The 22,415-nt window shown below is 31.9% G+C and overlaps 1 protein-coding gene across 2 annotated transcripts in view; it reads right to left on the bottom strand.

Moving 5' to 3' along the window:
- LOC130895999 (paired box protein Pax-6) overlaps positions 1–6,512 on the bottom strand; it is a 92,797-nt gene extending 86,285 nt beyond the window's left edge. For both annotated transcript variants that reach the window (XM_057803715.1, XM_057803716.1), the window contains exon 1: positions 6,184–6,512. The gene's annotated coding sequence lies outside the window, so the exon portion shown is untranslated. The remainder of the gene's footprint in view (positions 1–6,183) is intronic.
- Positions 6,513–22,415: the final 15,903 nt, after the last annotated feature.

Raw genomic sequence — 22,415 nt, 5'->3', positions numbered from 1 at the left:
TTGTTTTGGTTTCGACTTGTTTATAAAAGTTAAACTCTTCACGTGGAGGTCTTTCAATGGAGTGGAGAGGATGATAACTGAATGGAAACCATAAGAAAGGAATAAAGACTAAAATTTGAATAAAAGGAAGAAGTGGAAGATGACATTGGAAGGATGACGATAGTAGCGATAAAATCTTTATCAAAAGCTATCTTGTGATCAATGAAAAAAGTATGAATAGTATTAGTCGGTTGGATAATATATTGCAACTATTTTATTTATGAAAAACATAAATTTAGGTAATTGAGTATTGAATATCTAATTTACACTTCCATATTTAAACACAATGTGCTCTTTAAATAGAATTCCATTACTTTTATCGAAAGAAATTACCGGATTTGCAAATACCTGTATATCTTTTATTCACAAACTTTATTACAACCCTATCAAGTTTTCAGCATCTCTTCAAAAGTAGTTTCCCGAAGTTTTCAAGATTTCTTGATAGTAAAAGTACCGGCTTGTGCTTTTGACGACGGATTCCTACCTAAAAGTAGTTACAATTTCATACGAAAAGCGCAAATCCTTTAAAAGTTCTGCATAAAAGCGATCCTTTATAAATCTGCAGACTTCCAAGTTTGATGTGTACTGTACTGAGCAGTATCTAACGATTCTCTTGTATATTTGAAGTGCAGTTACTGTATACTCTCGCGCTCTCTCAATAAAAAAGAAAAGTTCTTTTGATCTTCTTTTAAGGTTTAAAAATTATAAGAACCTACGTCATTAACTTTGAGCGGACTGAAACTGTATTTAAATCTAAATGCGTTGTAATTAAATTTACATTTTATACTAACGTATCAACGTGAATAAAGATGAAATCTGATTATATACAAAAGAATTTGAATTGGAATATCTTTATAACTCTATGTGTGAACGTTTAAAAGTTAACAAACGATTTGTTTTTAGTTCGACATCGTTTACTTTAATTTAATTTAAATTAAACTACAAAAAGAATGTGATTGAATATTCTAATACGACAAATACAGATAAAAATATGATAATATAAATACATGATTTTTTCTTTTTGTTCTAAAATGCATAGTCCTGGCTCAGCCCAAATTTAATCCTTTTGCAAAATTCAAAAGATGTCTAATAATTGTCCAAATGTCTAAACTGGCGTCTTATTGTAATCAATTCAAGTCAATTTACTGCGAAATGGATGCTACTATTTATTTTCGAAAAATAATTGTAAATCATTCAAATATTCTAAAAGAGTATTAAAAAGAAGTACTTCTACTTGGAATTAACTGAAATCGTTCGATCTTTAGAAAGCTTTGTAACTAGATCGTAATCTTTACTGACATTTTTTCCAAAAATTTAACCTTTTCACTCAATTTAACACATACAAAAGTCCTCAATCGACAGGTTAAATCACATCATGAATGGCTGAAAAAGTGATAAATGCTGCAAGACAATGGGTTGCAGAAGCAGCTAGGTCTGGAAAAATCGTATAAAAAACTTAAACAAAGAAGTATTAATAAAACGAGAATGAGATTGAATCATATTAACTTTATTTTTTAGAGTTATCAAACGAATTTAGCAGAGCTCATATAAAAAACTTGATTTAAATAGATAGACTCCCCATTTATTTTCTTTCAAATACCAAAATATCTTTTTCAATGTATATATACCATATAATCAATTCACCACAATTAATTTTCTTATGTCCAAAACTAGTATATCTGGTAAACTATTACTAGTAATAGCAAGCAAACGATTGGTATTATAAGAAATAAGTTTTCAAACATTCTTCTTCTATCTTCTATTTTACTAATGTCCTATACCTCATTTGGTCTTCTTCTGTTGGCAGTACTTTCAGCTACCATGGGCAAAATTTCTTATCATAATCCTACCAATGTTTTCACTGACTATCTTGCAATTATTGAACAATATCATAATTATTTTGTTGTGCTTTCTATTTTTATTATTTTGACTACTTTTGTTGCTATTTCCATTATTTTTATATTTTATTCCTTCGTATTGTGTCCAAAGTCTTCTTCGGATCTAAAACTCCTAGATAAAATTCATCTCCCTCTTATATTATTTTTATTTGTCTGTTTTACTTTCGTTCTAACTTATGCTTTGAGTGTTTGCTTTCTTTGCCCGCCCTACTATCATTTCTGGTGTTATTTCATCCTGTTTATAGGCTTGTCAGCTCCATTCCAATTTTTGTCTTCATCTATTTTTTAGATTTTTTTTATCTTTTTCCTACTTTGATTGCGTATTAGTTTCAATATTTTATTGCTGTCTTAGTTTATCTTCCTGATCTCTATTACTAGTAATTCATCACGAATCAACCTTTTTTCATCTATTGTTTCTTTTAATTTCATCTGTTCTCTTAACATTTTTATGCAATTTTTAGATGTGTCTATTTCTTCTCCACAATTTTCTGAATGTTGTCTGCCTTATATCAATTTTTTTTTTATTATCATGGAACTAAAATCAGGAATATAAAAGATCTAAAAAGCTTTGGTTTTGACCATCTACTCCAGAGCATTGATTATGTACATGAGGATTATGAAAATCTCCTCTTCTCTTTCTGACTTTATAAGTATCGGACGAGGAATCCGGTTCTACTTGTACCCAATGAATCTACTATGTCCTATAACTTGGTAATATTTTCATTTATTTTAGCGCTCTTCTTTATTTGGTCTGTTTACTTTAATTTATTCTTTTCTATCTTCCTCATGATTAATATTTGTTTTGTTATTTACTTCATCATCATCTCATTCATACGCTTTTCTCACTTTGTTTTTCCTTTCATTCTTCATAAGTGTTAATCTCAGTTATATTTTTCTTGGCTTTCCTTACTTCATTTTAGCCTTTTAGATACATCTAAAAATCGTTTTTTCATATTTCTGCTCCTTCCTAATGTCGAAGGCTTAACTGGGATTAATAAATATCATTAAAATAAACAAGCGGATAGATTTTGAAAATATCACTTGATATGACATTTAGTTGAAAAAAAAGTTTCTTAAATCGAGGTATATTTTTTCTTTATGAGGTTTTAATTGAAAAAAATAGTAGCACAGTCCAGAGAAACATGTTCATATTATTATTCTTCATATTTTTAAGCGCAATGGCAATGTGCAGAAAAAACATTTGATCATCTGGCCTACCTCAATTTAACATGTTGTAACTACAGTTTCCAAACGATCCTGTAATTAAGAGTGAACTAAGGGATCGCTTCTTCTTCTCCATGAACCGCATTCAATACACCGAGGGTACATAGAAATCGGTATACATCACTAGAAACTCTTCACATAATTAGAGACCAGAGTCAAACACATTTTTACAACAGCTTAAACTTAATGATGTGGGTTTATATAATTGTGAGAGTCGTGCAACTTCAAAGGGAAATTTTCTTTCGTGGAAATTTCAAGTTTGTCGGTTTAAATCTCTAGTGGATGTTGAAAAATGAAAGTTAGTTTTGGTAAAAGGGATTTAGAATACCTGGAAGGACTTTGTCTAATTTTCTATAAAATAAAATTGAAAATAAATTGATTTCTTTAACACCAAAAAAAAAAGATCTTTATCGATAAATTGACTTTATCCATCTTTATTGATAAAAATGATGTTCAAAATCAGTTTTTCAAAAAATTACTATTCTATAATATAGGTATATACCTAAAGAGATACAATCTTAAAATGAGATAAATACAATTTCTCTGTTTCGATACTAGATCAACGTTATTTTCGGACTCCATTCTTGAACGATTTTTGGTAATTTTCTGTAGTGGGTTGGTGCCCCTGAATAAGAGCTTCATTTTGACAGCTGACTGGACGATGGATTATTCAGTCATGTGTGAGAATGGCATGAGGTTATTTCGATTTTAAGATATTATTTACAATAAATTATAATGAGTTTTTAGACAAAGTAAATGAAATAAAAACAAAACGTATAAATCTACAGTAAAGAAAATTCTTGGAAAGATCTAATTAAAAATTAATGTATGGTTTAATATATTGCAATTATTATGTGTCACTTTTTAAACAAGTAAATTTTATATGGTCACGGTAGAAGCCACGTCCCGCAATTCTGGTGGTGTGAATTGAAGTTAACCTAACCAAACTTTTGATTACAAATAATATATCCAATCAACTGTCAAACATGAATCAGTGGTACCAACAGACCACTCACGTTTTTAGCGGACTACACATTTCTCCTTGCAGGAATAAGCTTTAGTGATATAGATATCGACGAAAATGCATCGCATTTTTCGGAGAAAATGAAATTTGATATTCTTCAGGGCATTCTTCAAGAATAGTAGTGATTATATTTTAATATATCGGACTCGTATACCTACCAACAGAAATTTTATTCCACATTATCGAAGACCAGGTTTACTTGAAAGTAAACATGGCATCAGAGGGCGTCTGCAGGTGCATGTTTAGTTGTCCAAACAACCTGAGTTCAAATTAGAATTTCCCAAGAAGAGCGTGTTAGATAGTCCTTGGAGAAATGGCAGATTACATATGAATTTTTTTTAAATATTATTACAAAAAACAGTTGTGAAAAATCAGAAGAACTGTTTAGAAGATTCGGAAACGAGAAGAATATTTTGGTATTGATAAAGTGAATATATGAATATAACAGAGTATGCAAGTTGTTTTTTTTTTATCTAAGTTTAAAGTGATATTTGGTTAAATAATATTCCTCTGCGAAGCTTCAGTTGGGATGTTTTTAATAGGGTTTCTTTTGGTCTAACTGATAACACCGATTAGGATTATTAAGATGAGATAAAGTTACAATCAAAAGAAATAGCGGAATACTGAGGAACAAAAATAATTTGGGGGAATTTAAATATGAGTAAAGCTGAGATTTGAGCAGTGAAATAAATTTTCCAATTGATATAATCAAGTTTGAGTTATAAGGTAATACCAACAGCAAAGTTTTTTTTATTATTTATAATTAGGTTTGCAATTTTTATGGTTTTCATAATTTATTTTGGCGTATTTTTATAAATTAGTACTTATAATGGGTTTTAGGTCATAGTTAAATTATTGTAAGTTTCCATATTGTCTAGTCGGATCTATTAATCATTTTATTCTCTATATCTACTTTTTGAACTCTAAGGTCATCATTTATAGCGGCATAGAAACTTTAGTCAAATGTTCTGAAAAGTTTTTTTATATCTATGATTTTTCTTTCTATATTATAGGCTAAGAACACATAAGACGCGCTAGGTATTTTGAGGGAGAGATTACGGAATTCGTATTTCCCCTATTAAAATTTTCCACGTATTGGTAATATCAGAAAAGCCCCTATTTCCGCGATTTCTGAATGTATCAAAAATTACATAAATCTTCTAATTTGATATCGAAATGTACAATAATTTAATCAAAGTTCTTTTAGTAGTTAAGAAAATCCAGTCCATAAAATCCATAAAAAGAGTTTTTCCACTTTTATTTTTTGTTAAAAAAGAAAATTGTGTGAAATGCGGTGTTGTCACTTAATTCTGAATAGAAGCAAAACTTATAAATTCATTTTAATGAAATACGCAATTCATTTCATTTGTTGAAAATTTTTAAAGATTTTACTTGAGGTGTTTGCACTAAATGTATTGATGCAATGAATATAAACCAAAATGTAAATTCAAAATATTTAAATAAGTAGAAAAATTAGTTTCCTACTTCAACTACGGTATTAAAAATATCTTTTGTAATGGTAATTTTTCAGGTATTAGGCATTAAACTGATTTGTGGCCAAAATACAAAAAATGTTTCTTTCTATAACTTTCTTTTTGGGATAATTATTCCATCGGTGATTTTGAATAGTTGAAAATAATTTCCTCAAATACCTAGGTCATAATATTTCACTCCCTTAACTTTCTCTATTAGCAGAAACTTTCTTTTTACTATAGCCAAAGTGTTTTCTTATCTAGGTGATTTTCATTGGTTTCTTAAATCTCTATTATCACTTTATCTAACAAAGAGATCTTTGTGAACTAACGTTTTTTGTGATACTTCATAGGAAAGTGATTTTGTGTGTCCTTCTCGATAAAAATTGATAAGGATAAACTTGGACGAACTTAGGGTATATCCAAAAGAACAATGGTCCATAACTTATGAATATTTCGTAAATTTCCATAACATTTAACAGTCAGATATAGACGAGGAATGTTTTCGAATATAAATACCTCCTACCTTGATACAAATTGAATGCTCAAAGCATAAACCGCGTCCATTCACAATTTATATTTCAAAGTAAAATCACCATAAAACCAAAAAAGTCCCTTCGCCAAAAATGTGTCCAACCAAATGTAATTAATTGGCGAAAAAACAAACAAACAAACGTCTCTAGCCCGTACCAAAACTTGACTTCTACTCGATTAAATTCGCGGGCGTACACCTCTTACGCCTCACTACCCGATAATTTATTGTGGTCCGATGAATTTTCGCCAAGAACCACGTGTTCTAATACGGTATTTGGTAAGAATCTATGTGCTTCACTGCCCGAAAGGATACAGAAGACTGGCTACAGCCTCATGTCACTCTCTTGTTCAAGGGTGATTTCATCCAAGGTACAACAGGGAGGAGTTATAACGTCCACGCCCAATTTTTGTTGTGAGAAGGGAGCCTCGCAAACGATAAACTTAAAACTCACTGATCGCCCTCAATACAAGAATCCTAATCTTCCAAACTGTGTCTATACTCGCTTTTATGTAACTTTATGTAAAGAAATATTTCTTCCTTTACTCATTTTAATAATAAGAAGAATGTTTTAAAACTAAAATTCATGCCATGGCTATTCGCTGTTTGTTCCCAGGTCTAATAATTTTCTGTTAAAGGTAATTTTCATTATAGAAAAAATGATAAGAAGAGATAAATTTTGAATGGGCGTATCTCGCGTTTTACTTTTGCCTGAGTGGTCGCGCTAATCTGGAGATTCCATTGGAGGGATTTTAGACGCCATTGTTCAGTTGTTTAAAGCGACGGCGCATGTTAGATCGACGCTTGCTTAGTTCGGCGTCGAATGGACACTGTCGTCGAGACGTCTGTTAGTGTGTATGAGTTTTTTGGGAAATTTCCTGTAGAGTTTTGGTGTTTTCAGTTTATTTTTACAGGTGAGATTTTACTGAGATTTTCTCGAAAGGAAAACCATAATTGGGGACTTGATGTTTACGGATATAACGTGCTACCTTATGTGTCATAGTGATAAAAAATCTTTTAAACGAAGTGAATGATAAGAATTTGTTAACTCATCTCAAATATCCTTCTTTAACTAAGTATTTTGTAGGATGTTTAAATGACGAGGAATTTAATTGTTGGTATTGAGCGATTTGTCATCAAAATATTGTCATTCTAGTCTACGATACTCTATCGAAGATTACGGTGAATAATTATCACTATAACTTCAAACCCGAAATTGTTTTATCATGATCAAGATTCATGGGATTCTCCAAAATAGATACAGAGGCTTTAGTTCTTCGATTGCTCTATTTAGTTATACTCTTTCCCGCATTTTGTCCAATTGTTTATTATTTATTCATTTGTTCAAAGTTATCAACTTCCACATCTTAAAACATGATTTTGAAACGCTTGTAACTAATTGATGTAACTTTAAGCCGAAGAATTACCAGAAACTACCGTCTGACTTAACAGCTGCAAGTACTTATTTTGTAGTGTACCAATTTGCTGTAATTATATTTGCTTTTCGTGAATCCACACACGGCTCTCCTGGCGGCTAGGAATACGATGAAATACTTACCATTATTTGACATTTCTAACGTTTCTTCAGCGACTGTCACTCGATCTGCCTTTTGCAAATCTTTCAGTGTTTGTAGCTGTTGAGGAGTAATATTTTTTTTATTTAAATATAATCAGTTAGGATTGGATTCTAGCACGAAGAGTTGTCTCAATATGTAGTTAGGATCTTGCTTAATGACTTTCCTAATGGTTCTAACAGTGTCTGGGTACAAGACGTACCAGGACGTGTCTCATCAACAATCAATATCCGCCCTTTTTACAATCGGAATACCAGCGCGTTGCAGTCTTTCAAGACGTTGTTGTTCACTAAATCCGATCTTGAAATCATAAAAGATCTAAGCATTATTTATTTTGTGATAGAAGCATAAAAATTTGCATCTTTAACTGTTTAAAAATTATGTCTTCATAAACCATATCAGCAATTCTTGTTGTACGAGTACAAAAATCAATTTATATAACTAAGCTAGATTTATGGGTGATTCCGTTCTAACTGTGATTTTTTGTATTCAAAATTTCAAGATTTTAAAATTTAACTTTTCTAACTTTTTTATGCATATTATTCATCTATTTTACTGTAAAAATAAAACTCTAAGAGGAATTTACTTCAACTTCAAAGTATCACGAGCAAGACACAAATGTCGGATTTTGAGTTCCACGGTACTGACTCATTTATCCACGGTACTGACATGGTAACTTAAGATATTAAACAACAAGTGCATCAATTTTCCTCAGTTTGATCATAAACATTAGAATTTATAAGGTAATTAGTTTAAATCATTTGTTACGACAAAAAAAATTAATAATTTATCGGTAAATTCTAGGAATGGACATGACACGGTACTGACATTCAAGTGATGTAGTATAAGTTTTCTTTAAGTGGCAAGTTATATTGTATAAAAATAATGTTTAAATATCTTAAGAATTATTCAATTAACACAAAATTTTTATTAATTGATTATTAATTAATGACTAGTACAAAAAAACAATACAGGACATTGAATATCACAGTTAGAACGGAATCACCCTTATATATCTTTAGAGACGATCAAATTTATCTTCACTGATAGTAATTATGAATTCAACTTTATATTGTTTTATTTACAACAATATCTAATTAGATTCTTCTGTATCAGCTGCCAATTTTGAAAATTTCGACATTTTCAGTCATCGAGTAGTTTTCTAAATGGTCTAGCGTGTTGCTTTTATTTAATAGAGTATCTTCATTTTTATTATACTTATTTTAAATATTGCCAGCATATTGTTTTCGTTTTTACGTTCATATTTGATATATCAAACAATATTTTGGTTTGTTTTAGAATTTACCAGAAAAAAATACGCAGATATGTTAATTCAACGATAATTGTAGACTAACTTTAAAACTACTATAATTTTGTTATGAAAAGTGATGTGAAACTATTTAATCGAAATCATAACAAAATTAATGATGAATATATTTCCAAATGACGTCGTGGTCATATTTTTCTTATATAATACGAGGTATGGCTATTAAATAACGAGACTGGTTACGCAAAAGGGTTTTATTTTAAAAAATTGGAATGCTTCCCTCACTACAAACCTTTCCATACGTTTTTTCCATTGATCAAAGCAGTGCTGGAAGTCTTCTTTGGTGAGGGACTGTCCCTTTCAAAGCAGATCTTTTTCTAACCTTTCTAAAAATTCAAGAAAATCTAAGCAGACACGTTGACGCAACAGCTTTTGGTGAGGAGTCAGATTTTTTGGCACCAACTTCGCACAGACTTTTTTCATGTGTAATTACTCGTGTAAAATTTTTCTAACCGTTTCTTTATCGGTATTTGCAGCCTCAGCAATTAGGCAATTATCCGGATACTCATTCCACGATCTGCGCGCACAATTTGGTTGATTTTGATCACTGTTTCTGAAATTGAAACAGTCACAATGCGACCTGGGCGCTGTTCATCTTCAGTGCTCTTTCGGCCTTCACCAAAGCGCTTACACCACTCAAAAACACGCGCACGAGATAGAGAATTGTCCCCATAGGTCTCTTGCAACAATTTATAGCACTCAGCTGGAGTTTTTTTCAATTTAACGAGAAGTTTGAGATTGGTTTTCGGTACGAGAAAAAAACACGTTCGTTTCAAACCGCTACTGCACAAATACTATAATAGTGACGCAAACGTGTTTTGGGACGTGCATAAACAAGATATATAAATACCCAACACACTACTCGTTTTTCATTCCACACGTCTAGGGCGCCCTCTAGGCACGCAGTCTCGTTATTTAATAGCCAGACCTCGTATATCTACCATTAAGGTATCGAATGACTTCTCGCTTTTTTGTATTTGTTTAGATAATTGTTTCCGAATTATTTGTGATTTATATACTGAAAAATACTTTAGGTGAAATAATCAACTAATAACGATTTTTGTAGATGTTATTTTTATCAATTTTTTGTAATCAATTTGAATTTGTAAAAAGTCAAGATTGTTTGGTGTCTTTTTATTGATAATTAGTATCGTACTGCAACAACAAAAATGAGTAGTGATGAAATCGAAACTGAAATTCACCGCGTGTGTGCCGAGCTCGTTGCCGAGGCCGACACTGCTGATTCATTAGACATCAAACAACCAGCGAACACAGCGACATTGTTTCTGCTGCCTCAGAAATAAAAATAACAGAATTATATTGCATACACTAGATTTATTGAATGGTGTAAATTGAAAAAACTTGAAAGAAAGTTTAGAGAAACTATTTTTTTGGCTTTTTTCGAGGAATAATTGATGGTATAGGAATCTTGAACAATGTGGTCCAACCATTCCGTCACAAATCACAAATTACTCCCATTTCTGAAGCGGTAAAATCTGGGGTATCATGCGAAGAAATTAAAAATTTTCTCAAGGGAATAAATCCATAAATTTTCAATTTTCAAATCAAGCTCTATCTACAGAGTACTTGATGATGAAAATGACAAAATTGTTGATGTATAAGTAATGGATGAAATCGAAAAATTTAAGATACGTTAACAATAAATGTACCAACCAATTGGAATAAACACGTTTGGTAAGACATTGCTCGTATTTAAAATTTTCCGATGCGAAATTCTTTACTGCTTTCGAAGATCGTCAGCGTCTTTACTTCACGAACGGGTCTGACGACGATTAAACGGAGATTGGAGGTACTCAACGGTCACTGAGGGCTACGTTGAGAACTCCATTGGAAATAAAAATAAAATTGTTGAAGGCATTCTTCCTGTTTCCAATCTGTGTAATGAGTTTCATGTTGTATCGGCAGCTGCAAGATCTTCAAATAGTTATTTGAACTGGTACCATATTCTTCTTCTTATTTATTCTTAAGGTATCATGATCTGTTAGTTTTGCAGGTTCCTCTGTATCAGTTTCTGGGAGGTGGACTGCCAGCTGTCCATCTCTTAGGTGGTCGTCCGGGTTCTCTTTCCCTTTGTTTTGCGATGTGTGGCAGTCTACTCTCTTCTTCATTCTTCATTCTTCACTTGAGCGTACCAGTATCTTTTCCTTTTTTTTCCCCCATCTTACGATGTCTTTTACACCAGATTGTTCCCCGATGTCAGTGTTCCTAATTCGATCTACTCTTGTTTTTCCCACTATAGTCCTGAGCGCCTGTTTTTCGTTTTATTTGCTTCCTCTCTGGTTTCTATTCCGTATGTTATGATTGGTCTGATAAAAGTCTTATAGATCCTAACCTTTCCATCCTCAAGCATCGCGATATGGTAGCAAGCGCGGATCCAAAGTCTTGAAAAAGAGAGGTCATTAGTATTAGGACGAGTCCTCCCTCCACAAAATATAAGTTAATTACGTTGTTTTTGACATCATATTGACGAAATTTTAAACCTCAATTCCTCATCGACTTTAATACAAAAAACCAAGTTAATTAATCAGGGTTTATGGGGGAGTCATGACCCCCATGACCTTTCCCTGGATCCTCGCTTGTATGGCAGTCGCTTTGTTGATCTGGCTTCTTAGGTCCTTCACTGGGTCGTGATAATTCGATAAGATGGCTTAAGAAATCCGTTATCTTTGCAAGGAGTCTGCATAAGCAAATTCTCTAATTGTTGTGTTAATATTACTTTACAAAAATAAGAGTATGTTATTAAAACAAGTCAATGCTGAATATCGTCTGGTTACTTTCCAAACCTCTTTAGCCAGTTTTGGCTAAAATTGCAGGAGGGATGAAAAACCTGCTCAAAGTGTCATATAACAATTATGTTGTTTTCAATTATGACTACATTCTAATCATAATTAAAAGAAGTAAAGAAGAAACACTTTAAAACTTAATCTTCTTCAAACGGTAGAAGATAGTCCGCAGGTATTACTTCCTTCAGTTGCTGTAAATGGTCGTATTTACATTTTTTAATCGGCAGGGGATTTTGATAGAGAAGAATTATAGAACTAACCTCATCACTTTTTGGACTTGGTCTTTTTTCGAATGCCACCCAATCTCCATCAAAATTCAGTTTGTAATATAGTTTTCTATCTGTACAGCACATAAATCATTAATACTAGAATCTCCTGTTTTATATCGAGGACCAATGGAAGTGGTATTCTAGTACCGAAAAATCTATGATTTGAATAATTAACTTGATAGGGTCGAGTATTTAAACGAGCTGATTTACAAGCAGCAATCTAACCAGCAGGCCAATGGATATTTCTTTATTACGGATTCTTCGCTCAATTGTGGAATCCATACCGTCACATTCCATCTAGGTATGTCCACTTACCAAGTACTTCTGAGTAAAATTATGCCCTTGTTTATCGATAGATTCAGATTCAACCATATACAAAATAAATTCTTGCCCTTCTGATACATTGGATTCGATGAAATTGTACAAAATTGTTGCAAATTCATTTGAAATCACTTTTTCTTCAGTTTCCTGCCATAAAAAGCAATATGCATCATTTCTTATCAAATTATACAAGGTAAAGCTGTGGACCACTATTTTTTTGTATTATATTTTTGATCCCTTCGTATTGGAAAATGAAGTACCTATTGATTGAAGATCCATTATGAAAAAAATGGCATTACTTTTGTCTAAAGACTTTTCATCACGTGCTCGATTTTTTTAAATAACGTGTCGACATTTTCAGCTTTATGGGACACAAAAGTCACATAGATCTTTTTTTGGAGAATATAAGCCTAGATTATTTGAAGCAAACTCTCCATTAAAAGTTTTTAAGGAAAGAGACTGTACTCCAAATACTTGTTAATCTATGAAACTGTACAATAGTGAGATTCCATTTTTGGTAATTCCATCAAAAAATTCCTTAATTCAGTTCAACGCAATAATTGTCATTCCTATTGATTTTATTTTTTTTTTTTTCTAGAGCATCATTATTAGTAATTAATTTATTAGTTTCCAAGAATGCTGAAATTGAGGTACTATCTATTCCGGAGGAAGATAATCTACCATTAGTTCCTTTTGAATTTGGAACTAGAGATATTAAATTTCTTTTTAAACCCCCGTACATCTTGAGAACAAAAAAGTGTAATGTTAAAATAATAAAATCATATTACAAATTAAATTGAAAAATGCAGACACTTAGACTGAGTAATTCCACTCAGAAATGCCATGATATAGAAGATTTTTCGATTGTCCTATAGATGTCGATAAAACCAATTTAAGAGTAAGGAGATTTGAAGGGTGTTGAATAAGGATATTTTGAATCCATCTGTATCAAAACTATATATTTAGAGTTAAAGTAGATTACTAGACGAAGGTTACTGTGGCCCTTTTATACATTATTATTATGCAAAAACCGATAAAAAATTATGTATTTTTCTTATTTCATAAACTGTCATATTATTGAAATTGCAACAGTATTTTTTATTTTTAATATACGGCTCTATTAAATATTATCTTTATCCTAATCAAAAAATCCGACAACGACGTCTTTATTAGCTTGTGTCGATTGTTTTTTTTTTATCTTTTCGTAGAGCCCAATGTGCGGTGGATAACAAGACAGAAACGAATGACATGTGAAACGATATCATCCCATTTGGTCATCACGGAAAGTTGCCGCCGCGGGTATGACCAATGTGATGTGTATGTTTTCAATTACATTAATTAATTAGTAAAGATCAATCTCAACAGATAGTATTTTCGTTTTTTGCGGCTTTCCTTTGCTCCATTCATTATAATGTTTGAATTATTCTTTGTAATATAAGAACTGTATATTGGATCGGTCTTACACTATAAAAACTAACGTACATCATATATCTTAGTGCTAGTGTTAGGTCATAATTCAACAACGTTGCCAGATTTTAAAAGTGAATTAATGAATAATGTTGCAATTGTTTTTTCTGGCCTAAAGATTTGAGATCTGGATTATTTTTTTCGGGCTACATAATTTTTTTAAATGAGTATTATTATATATTGTAATTTCAAATTAAATTTTATTTACATAACAATCTAATGAAAATTTTATTTTATTTGGTAGTATATTCCAATTATGGAGTGTAGACAGAAGAAGAACAATCTGTGTATATGAAAAATGTCCGTCGAAATATGTAAAATAAAGGTGGCGCCACATTAGCATCAGGGTAAATTTCTTTTAGGTTATATTCTCTACATTATTTTGTACAATTCCTTTTGAAATTCTCGTGGATAAACTATGATATTAAATTCATTAATTCGGCATACTTCAATTAATCTACAATTGCTGTATTCATACCAAATCCTTGTATGAAGACATTCTACCTGAATGAAAGTGTTAAAAATAAGATATTTATACTAAAGTCTGATTTGATGAATTTTTTAGAAGGCTTATCAATGAGCTTAAATGCTTCAATTCATAAATTAGGTTTCCTTTGACCTAATTCTATAATCTTTTGTCATAATTGTCACAAATTTGTCATATTTATGTATATGGCGGCATATATTTTGAAATTTAAAGGAATACGATTGAAAAATAATCGATTATTTTCGATTGCTCGAAGGGTATTCTTTACGATTATATGATGAATGATGATATTCCCTAGAATATAAATTATCTATCCACCGTAATTTCATCACGAAATATATAATCAATTTAAAACAATTATTCCAAAAAGTTTCTAGTTTTACTAAAACTAATACTGTTTTATTTACCTAATTAGATGTTATATTTGTTCAATATGGGTCAAACTATTATGCCGAAAAATTATCGTCAATATTTTTGAGGAATAATATTACTAAATTCCGGATTCCAAAACTTGAGTTTTGAATGATGCTAGCTCTGGTTAATAGAGGAAATTCATACAAACACTCCCAACATCTCTTCTGATAAGTTTGGCAGTAGGTATTCTCTTCTTCTCCTGCTCCTTCTTACTTTAATAGGTACAGTGGAAGGTCCCGGGTATCCTCTGAAAGCCATCAAACAGTATATCCGCTGGCTAAAACTATCCCTCCACGAAATCCTTCCAATCCTTAGATTAACAAGACCTCTAATAAATAATCACTTTTACTTTTTGTTTTTTCTCCTATTTGTCTTTACTGCAGGTTTTAGTACTCGTTTTTGGATACCTAGTGTTGTATTTTCTAATTTTGTACGTCGACTTCCTCAGTCGGTTTTTCAGGTCTTCAAATCTGGCGGTTTTCTTCAAGATATATCCTATCTTCTTTAGGTCCTAATGTACCAAGGGGCATTCACTGCTTATTATTTTGCTGGGTTTGGATATTTCTTTGGAGGCATTTCTCGTCTTCCAATGAGTCCTACTAGTCTTGCTACTCCGTTTCTCGTCTTGTTCACTAGAAAGTAAGCGCTAGAATTGGGAGGACAAGGAACTTATTGTGATCATTTAGGCACGCACAAATGATTTATGTATACGATTTATTGTAATCATTATCAAAAATTACAAATAAAGCAATATTCGCAATCAATTTTGGGTCAATACAAATTTCTCGTATTTCCTCGTGTTTTACGAAAACATAAAATACTGCCAGTATATTTTATTTCGTATTTATTAAGAAAATATACTAACAACAACATATTTTTCGATTAAACTAAAAACACCCTGTGAATAACGAATAATAAAGATAAGCCCTGTCCCAATCCGAATATCTGTGTAAAGGGCGGCACCTTTATGAACTAGATAAGTAACTGTAAAGCACTAGGTGATCCATTGTAGTTATTATGTTGAAAGTAATTGCTAGTTTTGGTATACAACCACACACCGCCCCTAAGTGCATCCCTTATGAAGTTATTACTATTCTTTTGCGGCATGAACGAGTGTACGTTTCATCTTTGTTTTCGATGGTTTTATTTGTTTGGGCCGAGAAGAGGAAGATGTTTTATAGATCAATAGGTAACGACTTTGTAGGTATTCAGATGCCAGGTGATAGACGTGTTGGTATTTATAAGGGTGAATAGATATATGTGTTTTTAAAAATGTCAAAAAATAGTATGGAATATAACGTATAAATAACTCTTGATAGATAAAAACAGAATTTACAAAAATAATCTTATAATTCTCTAATAAACGATTTTATTAAATGTTATAAATATTGTCAATTCTTTTTTTTTCCTGGTTTTTTCTCGAGGGATGTAAATTCGGCCGAATTAAATACCTGACCTACGTTTTCACAAAGATCGATTGAAATTCACTGGTAAATTCGGCCAAGAAGTTTCACAGGTAGATTAGGTTTCAATTCGTAGAATCGGTCGCTTGGTTTTATGCTTTATAAATAATTTGTTGTGTACATTATGTACACAATGTTTAGTTTCTGTATATTATTTTCAAACTCTTCAATTTTTTTTGTATATGTATGAATTTGTACATTTCTGAAAATATATGTTTTTTTTTTGGTTTTGAAACAGTATCCCAAAATCTGGCCGAGTTTACATGGACAAATATTGCATCCCAAATTTATCTTACTACACTAAAAAGTTATCTATCTGGCTGAATTTACCACCGCTCTTTTTGCTTCTTTTTGTGCCTATGTTTGCGTCCCATACTCTTCGCTTGAATCTTTTGTTCTTTATAAATAATCCCACTAAATTAACTGTCTTTGCCCAATGAATTCCATAAGTAACATCCAGACCTTATCGTATTTGGAAATTTATTAACTTATCCATTCTTGTAATACCTCTTCTACACCTAAAATATTCAATCTGTGCAACTTGCAACGCACTTATTTGTCTATCAATGAGAATTCATGTCTCACAGTCTTTAAGTCAATGTTTTATCAACATTTAGGTTCGTTTTTCTTGAGACTTCTTATCTATTGATCAAGTTTATGCTGTGATTTGTTTCAAGACGTTTTTAATCCTCTTATTAATCTGTACGTCGGCATTGCTTGTGTTTTCTGCTTCCATTCCAAGGTATTTAAATGTGCTAACCCGATCACTTCCCTATTCTTTTTCTTCTAAATTTAATGATCGTTGTTTGTGTGCTATAAGTACAGTTTTATATAAAGGAGAATGCCGAAAACCTTACCCCTGTTTTGTTTTTGTAATAAAAAAAATAGAAAATAATGACAAATTATGTTTTAAAATCATCTAATATTTACTTTTTCATGTTAAGCATCATTTAACTTTTACTTTAAAAAAATCTAATTCAAAATTAGTACAAAAAAAATTATTTTGTTAAACCTTAGACTTTCTCAATTTGTGATATGGTTGCCGAATCCGGATCCTTTGTCAAAATAACAACAAAATGGTATCAAATTAAGGAATACTAATTCTAATTTCAAATATAATTATAATTTAACAATCACAAAACAATATAATTCAATAAGATGAAGATTTCAATCTCAGAAAATGGGCCTACAGTGACCACATAACGCACATAACCCAACGCTCCCCTTTAGAATCCTCCGAAAATTTTCTTTCACAAAACATGCACCAAGCGTCAACATATTTGGATGGGTAAACTCCCGGGAGATACTCCAAAACTGCTACGTCAACATTATAAATTCTATCTGGCGTAAACTTTTCTTTCTCATAAAAGTCTTCCAGAAGATCATAAAATTTCTCAGTATTTCCTTTGCTAAATCCAAGAGCCCCGCTATACGAAGTTCCAATAGGTTTCCTTTCCGATAGTTTTGATTTGTGCCGTTTTAGAGACAGATTAACGCATTTTTCCCAGCAATATCGTAGCAATATCGTCCTTGAATGGGTGTTCGATGTTATTTCTTTCTCCCAACTGTACTGTCATTCTTCGTCTACGAGTCATTCATTGTACTGTCATTCACTACGAGTAAGCTCTTGTTCAAGATCATTACCCAAAACTGTAGGTCTGCCTCGTTTTGTTTTTGCTGTCTCTTTAGGTGTACCGTATTCCATGTTGGACAACCTCATGATAGTTGTTTTCGAAACATTAAAATTTTTACTGGCCATCTGCTTCAATTGCTTTCGTTATTTTAGAAGGACTTCACTTTCTTTGATCAGTTTTTCCCATTATCCTTTTGAAATCTGAAACGAAATTTCAAAAGAATAAGCGTGAGTACAGATTCAGGAGACTTTGAACATGAAAAAACAAGGAGCCCGGCTTAGGCAACAAGAGGGGGTCCGGTTTAAGCGACTAAAGCCATCAGTTTGTTAACCCGATTAATTTTGAACCGAATATCTAAATGAAACGTTTTAATGATACACAATAAACTTAAAACTTACCACCATTTAATGGTGAACTGATAAGCAACAGGTGAAGTGGGCTCCACTACATGGTGGCAGATACCTAAACTACAGTTGAATAGGACAATGTTCAAGAGAATGCATTATCAAAAGACCAGGGGTCCACTTTAAGGGTCCGGTTTAGGGTACTTTCCTCTACATTTATTTTCATACCGAACTGCTTCAATGTATGGTTCCAGATGACAAAATTTTTCTATAGATCTTGAAGGTTTTCTGCAATAAAGGCTATATTGTCAGATATTTTTCCTGCTTGTAGGTTCCTATATTCAACGCACATTATCTTTGAGTTCGTTGAACAGATAATTATTATATCATCTATAGATTTATTGAAATTAATGCAAGCAAAACTCCATCTATAGTTAAAAAAGCGTCTGATGCTAGATTTTTATTAATTACATTGTTGATATTTCATTTATATGAGCGTGATTGCAAGTCAACACATATATGCCATTTCTCTCCAAACTTTCTCATTTTTTAGCCATCGCTACTTTGTCAAAACCTTTCTTCATGTTAATAAATCCAAATAATGGTTCTGTATCTCGACGGACAGCTTTGTATATAAGTAAAAAACGTCCATCTTTGAGAAATCCGCTTTCTGCTTCATTTCTCAATTTATTTCGTACACTATAAAGTTATTATTTTCTAGTTATTATTTCCTATCTTGAAAATTGGTGGTAACAACGATACTTCCTAGTCTTTTGGTATCTTTGTAAATCTTTTTAAATAAGTCTAAACCTATCCTCCCCATAGCTTTTATCATTTCGGGTGTTATTCCATCGCATGCAGCAGCTTTTTCATTTTTTAATCATTTAATCGTTTCGGGAACTTCTTCTTTCGTTATCCTTGCTTCTTTTTTATCGTCGTAAGTTTATTTCCTCATAATAAAACAAAAATAACTGAAACGAAGAGGACAACAAAGAAATAAATATTGATACATAAAAAGAATAAATATAAAAAATGAACAAAACTAAAATTTAAACAAAATATTTGAGAAAAACAGAATGGGGTGGAATTAGCAAAGAAAAATAATGAAATAAATGAACAGTTGATGAGAAAGTGAATGAATAATGTCCAGGAAAACAATGGAGACATAAAAAAAACAGGAAACAGCGAAAGACAATTAAAAACAAGACATGGAGTCCTAATTAGACGGCTAAATTAGCAGAAGAGTAAAACTAAAACATTAATAATATGAAATAATTCGAATTTATAACAAAAATCGAGAGCTTACTACTTTTAATTAGATATTAATTTTATATCATAAAACAAATGTATTCCATCATATAAATTCCTTGTTTAGATAACGATTGCTATAATTAAAAATGTTATAATCCACACCTATGAAAATATAAGGCGAATTTTCCATGAAAACTCTCTCATTAATTCCATCAAGATAGAACGTTATCTAACATCGACAAAAAATTTATCATGTGGGTAAAACCCAAATGTTCCTTTATTCATGAATTGCCTTTATATTGTTACGAAGGATAAAATCGCCCTATTCATTAAGTCCAATAGAAAATGATTCGTTACAAATAACGTAAACACTAAGGGAGATACTGCCAACAGCTTCAAAGGGAGCTTAATCTAGATACACTAAAAGGGGTTGCGCGAATGTAATGTATTCGTTATAATATATAAGTTGAAATAAAGGGAAGTAACTGAATTAGAGCAAACAGCTTTATTAAAAATTGCTACTTGAGCTATATATTCTCTTGAGTTCATGTTTTGCTTCTTCTTTTAGTATGGCCATTGTTGGGCGAGGAAACCTCAATATAAACGTAAATGAATGCTGCCTGTTTTAGGCCACATCAAAAAGTATTCGATTGCCGAATCAGAATTATATATTACCAGCACGCAAATTAAAGACATTAAATTATACTTTCACGCACAAAATGTTTTTAGAAATATATTTTAAGATATGAAGTAGTTTCTAGACTGGAAATATTAATTTAGTGAAAACAATGTACAAAAAGTGAATAAAGTCGTAATCTAGAGATAAGAAAATGTTTTCCTTCTTCTCCAATAGTCTGCTGGGTATCCCATGTAGGAGCCCCCAGACTTGAACGACGGGGCTTAACTTGGGCCAAACGCTGGGAAATCCGACCTTGGCACACCAATAATGGCCCAAGACTGGTTGAAGTCCTGGGTAGTTTAGCTCCGGCCATTCTATAGTCAGCCAAGCCTGGCCGAACTCTATTAAACCTTACCTAGGCCATCCCATTTCCACCCAAGCTAGGGCCAGAGCTGTACATACTTGGCCTAAGTCTGGGCCTATACTTGGCCCGTCGTAAATTCCTATATAGGGAATTAGCTTTAAAGTAATTATACATACAAATATAGTGATCAATACATTAAACAAGTAATTTACACCAAAGAAATTCGGACCGATTTTGGATATTGTTGTAGATACTATATTGGGTCCACCGTATTTTTGGTAATGAGAATTAATATTTAACCGAGAGAATAACTGTCATATTTACTTTGTATCATATGTTCAATGTTTATATTATTCCTAGGACGTCACGTAATATGGCGGCCTCACTGAAATGTTTAAACTACCTACAAAACTTTTGAATTTTCAATAATTTTTTCTCTATAAATAGTCATTCAAAGAATTAGAACAAAATCATAATTAAAGTTGAATATAAACTATTCAAAACTATTTTTTCTCAAACCATGCAAGTATCTCTATGTCAATGTTGAGAAATCTCACCATTACGCCATGTAATAAATTTTCAAAGTGTTCTGGATGATACGATCCCATAAGAAATACCATTACGCGCATAAAGTAACAGCTAGCAATATCGGGAAAGCTGGTACGCTGATTTTTGGATACACGTGACTTACTTGGCTGCTGAAGAATGTTTGAGTGCCAGCTGTGCACTTTTGATTATTTACAGATCAATTTTTCTCATAATTATATATTGCTCGTTATAATAGTTTCTTACTGCATAAGACAAAAGTACTAGATATTTCTCCATGACATGCATACAACAAAACCATGATGATATTGTTGAAGAGTGCAAAATAAGCTAGCGCAATTCAAATTTATCGTTGGTCTTGTCAAATGACACGTCCTGGATTTATTGAGGTCCCAACAAGGTGTTGGTTGTATTTGGAACAAAAATCCTGTTTCAGATTCTGATTATTCTTCTGACATTTTGACGATTTTACCTTGGTCTTAGCTCAAAGGTGCTCATGTCTCTAAACTCAGTCGGATTTCCTTCTAACAGAGTTTTCACACTCAGGTACAAAACGATACCTATAGAATGATTTTTTGACTTTTTTAATGACTTTTATCGATATTATAGCCTATAAAGTAACTGTCACACTTGAGCAAATACTGGACGTCGCAATTGACGTTATCTAAAGTCCAAGAATAATAGCGGCGTTCAAAACAAGCCAAATTAAACCGATACTTTATATACCTAAAATAATTTATCAACAAAATATTATATATGAATTTGAATAAAATCTTTGTCAACTAGATTATGAGAGTTCTCTTAGTGGGATTGTGACAAAATTAAACACCGAAGTGTACTAACTGTAATATATTTCCGAGCTTTCGAATACTTAATTCTAGTTGATTCTATTAAAAAACATTAAATTCATCTATGATTGTTATCAAGTAACGAAAGTATGTATTTGGGCAAAAAATATTCATTCTGTGTCGCAATACTGAGGATTCACTTACAAACAAAGAAGCAACGAAATGAAGAACAACAACAATTTCGTTGATTCTTTGACGGTAATAGGGTGGATGTTTAAAGACATTATCACGTAAAAAATCAATTTTTTCTTGTATAGCAACATGAGCCTGCGTATATCGACTAATTCAAAAAGTACAGGTTAATATTTTGAGATGTACCAGTTTGCTGTTAACTGCCCGGCTGGACTTGAGGGTCGACTTTGTTACGGAAAAAACATGCGTATCTATTTAACTTTCTTGTTAGACCTTCCCTTTTTCTCCATTATAAGTGTCACATATTTCGATGGCAAATCGTATGTACCACTATTTTATTTACTGTAATATTAATGGTTTAT

This window comes from Diorhabda carinulata, chromosome 6, assembly GCF_026250575.1.
Source record: "Diorhabda carinulata isolate Delta chromosome 6, icDioCari1.1, whole genome shotgun sequence".
Classification (NCBI taxonomy): domain Eukaryota; kingdom Metazoa; phylum Arthropoda; class Insecta; order Coleoptera; family Chrysomelidae; genus Diorhabda; species Diorhabda carinulata.
The sequence above is the reverse complement of the archived record's forward strand: the minus strand, read 5'-3'. Positions and strand labels throughout refer to the sequence as shown.